Below are 11908 nucleotides of genomic sequence, written 5' to 3' on the forward strand. Positions count from 1 at the left end.
CCTCCAGTTGCTGCACTCGTGGAATGGCAGTCTTCTTCAATCACGCCTTCTTTGGGTTCTTTGGGTCAGAAGCTCTTCTGGGAATAATGAAGTCGTCCTTTTCCAAATGTTTGCTGCAGACACAGTGATCCCTCTGCTTAAGTGTCTCCATCAGCGTCTCAATGTCCAGATTCAAAACAATAATCCACAGGTTTCTCAGAGCATGGTCAGAGTGCCTCAATGGCAGCCTATGAAACGTGTCTGGGTTGTAAGCTTTCATTTTTTTTTCGCAGCCGGGAAAGATACAAATCCAACCATTCAGTCTCTCTTCACTTCAAGTTGCAGGCTCGTCGTCTTGACCTGTTCCTGCACTCACTGTGCGTCTGTCTTCAGGCAACAACACGCCCCCTGACCACTGAGATCTGCGTAATGTTTCGGTGCTGCAGGGAAAGATGTGTGGGACTTTTCTAAACCTTTTACCATCTATTATTAACTTATATTTCACCAAACTTTTAAACCACAAGGTTTATGTGTTTTGCTGGAATACATTCTCAATGGGCTCCTTCCTTTTGGATTGTATTTGTAATCGACTTGAATGGACTACTACGAGAGGAGCTGCTACCGATGTTTAAGTTTACCCAGCGACCATGTTAACTGGCGACCTTCAGCTGGAAGCGTCAGTGGTCGCCGTAGTGACTACAGATGTGTAAAAGATGAAGAGAAAGCGAAGATGTCCTCCTGAATGCCTGTTTGTAGGTAAATCTTTAAAACACTCAAACAAAATCTGGGTTCACTAACTACGTTGTTGGTGCTTTGTTTTCTGTGTAGGGACTCTTCCCGTAACTTTCTCTGGTCCCCAGCCCAACTTGACTTGCGATGACATGTATAGCCGCATGTCATCATTCCGTCACTGGCTGTCTGGATGGTGCCCGGTAAATAAAGTGGGCTTCGTAGATAATTGGCAGTCTTTCTGGGGAAAACCTGGTCTTATTAGGAGAGATGGTATTCATCCTACTTTGGAGGGTGCTGCTCTCATATCTAAGAACCTGGACGCAGTTGTTAGCGGTCTAAAACCATGCCAATCCAGTGTTGGGATCAGGAAGCAGAGTCACAGTTTAATACATCACTCTGTGCTCCCTGTGGAGCATATTCCAGCTCAGTATAGTATACAAACACTGTGTGCCCCACGATCACCTAAATTAACCAGATAAAAAGTGAACAGAAATGGCGCTATACAGAAAAACTTGATACTAATCAATACCAAATCTGCGATAATGCAACAAAATCAGAAAATAAAATGTGGACTTTTAAACATCAGATCTCTGTCATCTAAAGCTGTATTAGTAAACGATCTGATATCAGATAACCATATTGATTTACTCTGTCTGACTGAAACATGGCTCTGTCCTGAAGAATATGTTAGCCTAAAGGAATCCACTCCTCCCAGTTATATTAATACTCATATTCCTCGAGGCAGTGGTCGAGGAGGAGGCGTTGCAGCTATTTATGACTCAGGCCTATTAATAAACCCAAAACCTAAACTAAATTATAATTCATTTGAAAGTCTTGTTCTTAATCTTTCACATTCAACCTGGAAAACTGTGCAGCCAATTATACTTGTTAGTGTACCGTGCTCCTGGTCTGTACTCTGAATCTGAATTCTCAGAGTTTCTGTCAAATTTAGTCCTTAAATCTGATAAAGTAATCATTGTAGGCGATTTTAATATTCATGTGGACATTGATAATAGCCTTAGTACTGCGTTTATCTCTCTATTAGATTCGATGGGTTTTAGTCAGATTGTACATAAACCTACTCACTGTTTTAATCACATCCTTGACCTTGTTTTGGCTTATGGTGTGGAAATTAATGACTTAATGGTCCTGGGAACCGTAGGGTCGCTGGTTCAAGTCCCGGTGTGGACCATGTATGTAGTGTGGACTGTTCATCTCCTGGGCACTGCCGAGGTGCTGTTGAGCAAGCCATCGAACCCCCAACTGCTCGGGGCGCTGGTCACTGGTCTCCTTAATTGCATGGATAGGTCCTGTGTGTGTATTTCGGGCCTGTGTGTGTAACATGATTAATAATAAGAGTGAAAAAATGTCCCCGTTGCGGGATAAATAAAGTACTTCGCCTTATTTAATAACTTTTGAATTCATATTACAGGACTACTCACCTCTGGGTAAAAGTGTCTACACCAGATGTTTATCTGATAGTGCTGTAACTAAATTTAAGGAAGCGATTCCATCTACATTTACTTTAATGCCTTATCCTAATATTCAAGATTCCTGCACTAACGTTAGTTTCTCTGAAATTGATCACCTTGTTGACCGTGTTGCAGGCTCACTACGAACAACACTCGACTCTGTTGCTCCTTTAGAAAAGAAGATAATGAAACAGAGGAAGTTAGCTCCGGGGTATAACTCACAAACCTGTGAATTAAAACAAATATTGCGAAAGTTGGAAAGTAAGTGTCGCTCCACTAAACTGGAGGAATCTCACTTAGTTTGGCAACAAAGTCTTAAAACATATAGGAAGGCCCTCTGTAATGCGAGAGCAGCTTATTACTCATCTTTAATAGAGGAGAATAAGAACAATCCTAGATTTCTTTTCAGCACTGTAGCCAGGCTGACAGAGAGCCACCACTCTATTGAGCCATGTATTCCTATAACCCTCAGTAGTAACGACTTCATGACCTTCTTTAATGACAAAATTATTCAAAACTATTAGAGACAAAATCAACTCGCTTGGCACCAATTTTTCTTCGAGACCCAGGAACCTTAGAAACAACTGTACGACCTGATATGTTCTTGGACTGCTTTTCTACAGTTGACCTTAACAAATTAACATGTACTATTTCAGCATCAAAGCCCTCTACTTGTCTCCTAGACTCTATTCCAACTAGGTTACTTAAAGAAGTGTTACCTATAGTTAGCACTCCTGTATTAGATATGATTAACATGTCTTTATCAGCAGGTTATGTACCACAGTCTTTTAAAGTAGCTGTAATTAAACCTCTTCTTGAAAAGTCCAGTCTTGATGCTGAGGTACTAACCAACCAACAATAGACCTATATCTAACCTTCCTTTTCCCTCTAAGATCCTTGAGAAATTAGTTGCCAATCAGCTGTGTGACTTTTTACATAATAATGAGTTATTTGAGGACTTCCAGTCAGGATTTAGAGCGATTCATAGCGATGAGACAGCACTGGTAAAAATTACTAACGACCTTCTTATAGCTTCAGACAAAGGACTTGTTTCTGTACTTGTTTTACTAGATCTTAGTGCTGCCTTCGACACTATTGACCATCACAACCTGCTACAGAGACTGGAGCATCTAATTGGCATTAAAGGAACCGCACTGAGCTGGTTTAAGTCATATTTATCAGATAGATTTCAGTTTGTACATGTTAATGAAAAATCCTCCATTCACACTAAAGTTAGTCACGGAGTCCAACAGGGTTCTGTCCTTGGACCGATTCTATTCACCTTATATATGCTTCCCTTAGGAAATATTATAAGGAAGCACCCCATAAACTTTCATTGTTATGCTGATGATACACAATTATATTTGTCGATCAAACCAGACAAAACCGATCAGTTAGATAAACTTCAAATGTGCATTAAGGAAATAAAATGCTGGATGACCTGCAATTTTCTGATGTTAAACTCAAATAAAACTGAAGTCATTGTACTTGGCCCCAAAGGCCTCCGAAACTCAATAGCTAAAGACATTGTTACTCTGGATGATGTTGTGTTGTCCTCCAGCACCACAGTAAGGAATCTGGGTGTTATTTTTGATCAGGATATGTCCTTCGATTCTCACATAAAAGTTACGACAAGGAATGCATATTTTCACCTGCGTAATATTGCGAAAATTAGGAACATTGTTTCTCAGAAAGATGCCGAAAAACTAGTCCATGCATTTGTTACTTCTAGGCTGGACTACTGCAACTCCTTATTATCTGGCTGCTCCAATAAGTCTGTGAAGAGTCTCCTGTTTGTTCCAAAATGCTGCAGCTCGTGTACTGACATTCGACAAATTGAAGAGAACATATTTCTCATGTATTAGCTTCTTTGCACTGGCTACCTGTAAAATCTAGAATAGAATTAAAAATCCTCCTCCTTACCTACAAAGCTCTTATTGGTCAGGCTCCTTCGTATCTTAAAGAGCTCATAGTACCGTATTACCCGACTAGATCGCTGCGCTCTGAGAATGCACGGCTACTCGTCGTTCCTGGAGTCTCCAAAAGTAGAATGGGAGGCAGAGCCTTCAGCTACCAAGCTCCTCTCCTCTGGAACCAACTCCCAAGTGCTATTCGAAATACAGACACTGTCCCCATATTTAAGAGTAAACTTAAAACTTTCCTTTTTGATAAAGCTTACAGCTAGGGCTTAGGAGCCCTTAGCAATGTTGTTATTTTTAAGCTGATTTTGTTCTGCTTAATGATGCTGCTCTAGTCCTAGTCTGCCGGGGGATAATACTATTCCAGTTACTCTGAGCTTCTCTCCTCTCTGGCTGTATTGTTCATGTCTCATCAATGCATGTTACTAATTCAACTTCTTCCCTGGAGTTGTTTGTGCTTTGTCGTCTCGCAGGTCTCTGCTGATCGTGGTGGTGCCTGCTGCCGTGGTCCTGCATGACACTTCCAGCTACTATTATAATCTATAACCTTAGCTTTGCTTGTTTCTACTATTTTGCTGTATTAACTGCCATAACATATATGTTGTGATTGGTTCTGGACATTCTATCTCTCTCATTTTTAGTCGTTGTTTTTGTCTCCCTCTGTCTGTGTTTTTCTGTATGTGCTTTCTTTCTGTTTTCTGGTTTGAGTTTGTTTTCCTGGCAGGTAATTCTTGTTGGCACTAATCACCTGCCACTCTGTATATCAACCCGGTACTGAGCCTCACTCAGTGCCGGATCATACCCTCTACAACCCTGATGTCTCCCTGTGTACCTGTCCTCGTGTGTCCACTCATCGTGTCAGTTTGTATCAGTTCTCTTCGTGTTTTTCCTTTGTGTTTAGTGTACCTTTTGTAAATAAGTTTTATTAAATTTGTTAATACCGTTTCCTGAGTTCCGTGTCTGCAATTGGGTCCCATCCTCCGTGTATTCTCTGTCACCCCACGTGACAATATAAGTCATATTCACATTACTATAGATATTATTATAGTTACTGGAAGTGTGTCTGTCTCTCTCTGTCCATCTGTCCGTCTTTTCTCTCTTTCTCTCTCCTTTTCTTCCTCCCCAACCGGTCAAGACAGATGGCCGTTCTCCACAGAGCTGGGTCTGTCTGACGTTCCTTCCTGTAATAGGGAACGTTTTCATTGCCACCGTACTCTACGGGGGAATTGTTGGGTCTATGTAAATCATAAATAAGTCATAGAGTGTGGTCTATACCTAGTTTGTAAAGTGTCCTGAGATAACTTTTGTTATGATTTGGCACTATAAATAAAATTTAATTGAATTGAATTGAATTCTCATGCTGCTGCAGAGGTTTGGTGTATTTTGAGCAGTATTAGTGGTTAAAAAAGACGTTTGAATACGTTCAACTCATCGCCCCGAGCTAATCCGTGTTAGCCACATTTGGATGTTAGCGACAGTCCCGGATTTCTCCGTTAGTTGTTTGTGCACGAAAAAAAAATGTCTTGACGATTTATTTGATGAGTGTAATTGCCTAAAAAGAGCCTGGGATGATTTTACACCAGAATTTCAATTTAAGGGGCAAGAACTATAACTATCCATAACTATAAATATATAGTGTTAAGAGTTGGTTCTGTCAGTACTCTCCTCTCTCCCTTTTGTTTGAGTTTGTCTCTTTGTCGGTTTTTCCCTGCATGTGTCTCCCCTCTGTGTTTTGTTTGTCTAGGTCCGGTAGGCGTGTCCCAGAGCTGACAGGCATGCAGCGCCGGACCGTTGTTATCCTTCCCTTGGTAAACTCTTTGTCGGATTGGCTCCTGTTACTCGTTCGTTGTTTCTTTGCACTCCTCGTTGTTTGTTAATCTGCTCGTTGTTTGTTATATTAATCGTTGTTCTCTTTGTTTTCCTCCGTAGTTTCCCGCGTTCCTGTTTCCTCGTCCTGTTCCCTGATCGTCCGTTGTTTCCTCGTTCATGTTTTCCCTGACCGTCAAGTCTTCAGTGTTTCTGTATCCCCAGTCGTTATTTCACGTTTCTTAATCGATTATATTAAACGTTTTGTTTGTACTTTTTACCCCGTGTCCGTGTCTGCATTTGGGTCCAGTTTCCCAGTGTTATTTCCCCGCACCATCATGACATATAGTTTGGACTTATGGTTGTAACTCAAGGATAGCGGAGTCCACACCACAACGCCAATAACAGTGGCAAGCGATATCATTGGGATCACTTTCAGAGCATTTCGACGAAAGATAGAAACACTGACAGCCAATCAGAATCCATTTGAATTTACAGGGCTTCACCTTTTAACTCTATAGGCGATAATAATAAGGAAAGTGTCATGAAGTGTAGGCTATTCACTGAAGTCCACACCATCTCTTGCCCACGGTACAGCAGCGGCTACTTTTCAATTGTTTTCTTATTATTATTATTATTAATAAGAATAATGACAAATGATAGATAAGTCAAGTGCTTTATGAGATAATGTATCTACCGTTTCTGACTGCATATTGGAAAAAACCCACGCAGACACAGGGGAGAACATGCAAACTCCACACAGAAGGGCACCTGCTGAGATTTGAACCAGCAACTCTTTTGCTGTGAGGTAACAGTGCTAACCACCCTGCCACCCAAGATGAATAAAAGAAGAATGAAAAGTATTGCTTTTCCATAAAAAATATATTTAGTCTGAAATAATATTCAAAAAGTTTTTTGACAGGTTTGACAATGCCTTTCTGTCCCGTTGTGTTTCCATGGTAGCAGCCAATAGCGCTGGGCGTTGCTGGTTGCCAGGGTTGTCTGTTGTTGGGTGCAGCTACTGTAGGCTGACACTGGGTGAAATAGAGTTTGCCAATCCTGCAGCTGCTTCGGAGCCTCGGTGAAGGGGGCATTATTTGTCCCAGCAGTGAGCTGAGACGGGCAAAAACCAGAGTCAATATAGGCCGAGCATTCACTCCATGGACTGATAGAAAGGAGAGAACCGCCATTAAAACGCACGCCCAAATGGCTACGGTTCTCCTTGATGCTAACATCACTTTCATCTTTACTTAGCTGGAACGGCTAACGCTAACTGTCAGTCAAACTTCTCTAATCTTTGTTTTTATGGTGTGATTTGTTGGAGGGGATGGGTTCAAACAGGCTCAAACAGACTCCGGTCTCCTGTAGCTACTGGGCCGGTCTGACCAACCTGGCAACCCCACTGCTGGACTTCTTTTTTGTTGTTGACTACGATCTTGAGACACTAGATTGTGGCGTTCTGTTTATTCTCCAGATTCAATCTTTTATTGATAAATTTAGGAAACCCAATAATGCAGAAGACGAGGGAAATATGAGAAAGATGAAGTGTCAGAAAACTGCAGTAGCCTAAACTCAAGTAGGCTGCGGTAGTTGTGTTAGATATGTAGTAAATGTGGCCGGTTCTAGGCCACTGCTACAGTTCACCACTGAGGACCTGGATCCTCTTTCTACTCTCCCAACACACACACGTCACCACAGCTGCCAGTGGCACCACCTGCAGCTGCCTGACCGTCAGCTCAAACGCCCCCCTCCTCAGCCTAGATCATGTGCCGCGGCTGCACTTTATTTCACCGGCTCTCCCCGCCCTCGCTTACTCCCTAACATGCGGCACATCGTCATACGGTTCGCAGCCACTCTCTCCACTGACCTGGATTGAAGAGGGTCTGGATCAGCTGGAGAAGACACCACCGCAGGTAAATCAGCCCTTTGCTTTGGAAAACATCCTTGTCATATTCACACGCAGTCTTTGTCATGTGTTCCATTACACATCGAGCTTTGCAATAATCAAATATTATAACAATAATGAATTATTGTTCAATCTCTAATCAGTATCACAGTGAGAGCGCAAATGCACAGGTAATAAAGACGTGTTCTGGGATGAGCTGTGGCCGTGACAGTCTTATCTCCTGCCTGTCGTCATCTTTTTGAATCAGTCTCGTTGCATCCTGGACGTGATCCGTGATCTCCCCCACTGCCCACTCTCCTGTGTCAGATGGAAAGGCTGGGTTATAACGACACAGCGCAGAGTCAGATGGATCTTCTGCTTATTTCCCCTCAGTGCTGCCGTTCAGATGGAGTCGGGACCGGGAGACCGTGGCCGAACGTCAGCGCTGCTCCCGGAGCCGCCAAACTGGAGGAAGAGCACCGGCCTGCTGGACAAACCCCTGTGATTCCGATCATCCTCTGCTGCACCGGCAGTGTTGGAGCAAAACACAAACTTGATTACACATCCTCCCCAGCCTGTGCATGGAGCCGGAGGACGCAGGGTAGGGGGCAGCAGGGGCACCGGGAGACACCAGAGCTTCACAACTTAAGTGGAACTTCACTAAAGCTAATGGTAAGATGGTTTACCGCTTACACGGTCATTATGGTGACATACCTGATGATTTGTAAGTAGCTGCTGTCATGGCTGCTTAGCTTATCTGTGGGCAGATGGTCAGTGGGTGCATTATTTAGGGCATTTGACAGAAAATACAGGTTCGCCTAAGGGGAAACTTGATCCTCAATCTGGTAGATCCAGAGGCAGATTTGTAAGTTTCTATAAAAACATCAGAAAAGGCGCAATTGCATCTTTTATCCAGACACTGGTCCAGCGTGCGTTCATAATTGGCACTAGTGCAGTTTAAATGTAGTGTAAGAGCGGTGGGGAATCCTCAGGATACAGCTCTGCTCACTGACATTCACTGTCATTGTTCAATCCTGTTTTCAAATATTCATTTTGAAATGTTGCCTGTTGTTTGCTCAGCTTGCAGGGCTGCATGTAAAGAACAGAGGTATCGAAACCCACAAGGGGGCCCTACTGACCTGCCTGTCTCTCCAACCCTCTGTCCATTAGTTCATTTTTTTGGATTTTATTGCCTTTAATGCACATTAACAGGCAATTAACAACACAAAAGAATACAAAGAATCATCTTGAGATTGGGTCTCATCTGTCACACAGAGTTAGCACTGTACAGGGTACAGCACATATCTTATCTAGTTCTGCACTCCAAAAAAGGATCAAACATCATAAGACATGTTTTACTTTCTGTAACCACTGAGTGATCATGGGAGGCTCAGGCATAATCTAATTGATAGTAAAAAAAAAAATTATGTAACGTTGTTCTGTGGTGAACAGGCAATCAGGAAAAAACAACTAATAAAAATAACAGGGTCAACAGGAAGGTCCACCGCCATTTTTTCCCCCCAGTCCTTCTTTGAGTGCGTAGTGGTGCTTTTTAGTTTTTATGGAAGTCGGAAGTCTTTGCAATTCCTTTTTTTTAATGCCAAGTTTATTCACTTGTTAACTCGAGATAACAAGATAATTGAAACAAAATACTATTTCCTTTTTAATATTTAAAATGTTTATCAGAGGTCAGAACTTCAAAAGGCTTAAAGCAAACTGATGGTGACTGTAAAGTTACTGGAAGGATACACGTGTCTGTCTTTTCAAAATAAGGTTTTTACAAATTCACATGAAATAATTGGCTTATATTCACAACAAGTATAAAACATGTTACCTGTGTCCTTTATAAATCAAAAAGAAAATACCACTGAATTTTATAGGGGAAAACATTAATGAATGATTCCTGATAATTCCTGATACATTTGAGTTGAACCTCGGACTACATACAGACACAAAATCAAGCATTTTACTGTCTCAACTTAGAGATATCACTAAGTCTCGTCAGCTTGATCAGGGCTGTTAGAACATATTTAACACATGTCAGTTCTGGTGCATTACAGCTGTAGTCGGCTGATTCAACTGCACTGCATGACAGGCACTCGTAATCTCTGATAAACATAAGTCATAACAGGAAACAATCTTTTCTTTTCTCACGATAACAACGTGATAATCTCATTATCTCAAGATAACAAAGCTTGTTTTCTCGAAATAATTGGTGATCTCGAGATAAAGGTATTAAGAAATGTATTGTGAGCATTGGCAGTTTTTTGGACTGCTGGTATAGCTTGGTTCAAAATAAATCAGGCTTTATGGTGGATAATACCCATCAATTAAAGAATGTCTTCAGTCTTACCCTGTTACTAATGAATGTGTAGAAGAAAAATAAAGATCGATAATCCTCAAGAGTGTTCGATTTAGCTCAGACATCTCAGAAAAATATAAAGAGTAGGAAGACAATACAAGAAATGAATGCTACTGGCTTCGACTGATCAAAGGTATTAAGAAGAAAATAAGATTTTCCATCTTGTAACTTGTATCTGGAGTCCCTGTAACGGTTGTAAGCTAGTGAAATCTCTGATACTCAAATCATGTTTACACAGAACAAAAGAAGCCTAATTACAAAATCTTAGCTCGTGACACAGCTCGGGGTCGGTCAGCTAAGATAAGTGGAGCGTAGTGCTCACAAATCTCTGCTGCTGTGTGTGCATGCCTGTATTTTTTCATTGTATGGGATCTGCAAAGGATTTAATCAGTCACGCTCTGTCTAATAGATGGGTTGTTCAGTGGAGCATGATTAGAGAGCATGCTGTCCCAGAGAGAGAGAGAGAGAGAGAGAGAGAGAGAGAGAGAGAGAGAGAGAGAGAGAGAGAGAGAGAGAGAGAGATGAAGAAGACATGACAGTGTCTCTAAAATACAAGGCCTTGGAACACAAAGGCAAAGCGAGTTGACGCTGTCATAAAGAGGGAGCCGAGTTAGCTCTTGATTTCTGCCTCCACAGGAATCTTCCGCTTGAATTATGCACATGCAGGAGTGTGCTCCAGTCAAAGAAAGGAGAAGGCCTAACTGTTGTTTGAAGGCACGTTTTGCCTTTTAACACAGAGGCAATGTTAGACCTGTCCAGGAGATGCACATCACGTACTGTATATGAGTCACTTTCTCTAAGCCTCCTCCACACACCTGCCTCCACAGCTAAGTCATCTGAGTTATAATAGTAGTAATGCAAGTACAGTGATTCCATTTTCTAAGATGTGTTTTTACCCCACTTGTGTCATACAGTGGCCGCTTTGAACGGGACATCCCTGAATGGCACAGTATATATAGACATCAGCAGGCATAAGGATGATGCTATAATGGCTTTATGTAGATGACACTATTTCACATGATACTACCATAGACTGTTAAAAGAAGAAGAAGAAGAAGAAGAATTCCTTTATTAGTCCCGCGACCTAAACACAAAGACTAGAATGTTTTTTTTGTCCCAGGCCTTAAACAGGTTTAATGATGCTGTAAAAACCGGCTGATTAACATGGGGGTCAATGAGAAACTGCTCTATTATGAAACCTGCCCCTAGTGGACACTCAGAGAACTGAAGCATTTGGCACTTCCTGATTGGATCAACAGGAAGGAAGCTGTGGGCGGGGCTTGGATACAACCCCCTCCTCATAGTCAAGCACAGGTTTACAGTTTTGATAAAGAAAAATATTTTCATTTTATTTGAATTATTCACATTCAGCAGTGTGTTGAGAGTGGGCCCTCCAATGATGTGTCAAATTGCCAGATATACGCCTGTGTTGAAAGAAGATCTCATGTCTACATTTGGTGAACATGTGGAGATATGATGGCTAAGTTGGCATTATAAAATGTGTGCCATTTGGCCAGTAGGTGCCGCTACAGCAGCATCATTTGACTATAATGGAAAGAAATCTCTGTCTGTTCATGTATGAATGCACTGATTTTTTTCCTGACATTTTAAACAGAAAATTATCGCAGATTAATCAATCATCAGCCCTACATTATCAGCAAGAGGATTTCGGCAGACCCTCATACTGCAATGGTGCGATTGAATCCATTATGCAGTTGGGTTTTAGAAGAAAACTCTTCTTGCCTGTGTGAGT

This window comes from Echiichthys vipera, assembly GCF_963691815.1.
Source record: "Echiichthys vipera genome assembly, chromosome: 18".
Taxonomy (NCBI): Eukaryota; Metazoa; Chordata; class Actinopteri; order Perciformes; family Trachinidae; genus Echiichthys; species Echiichthys vipera.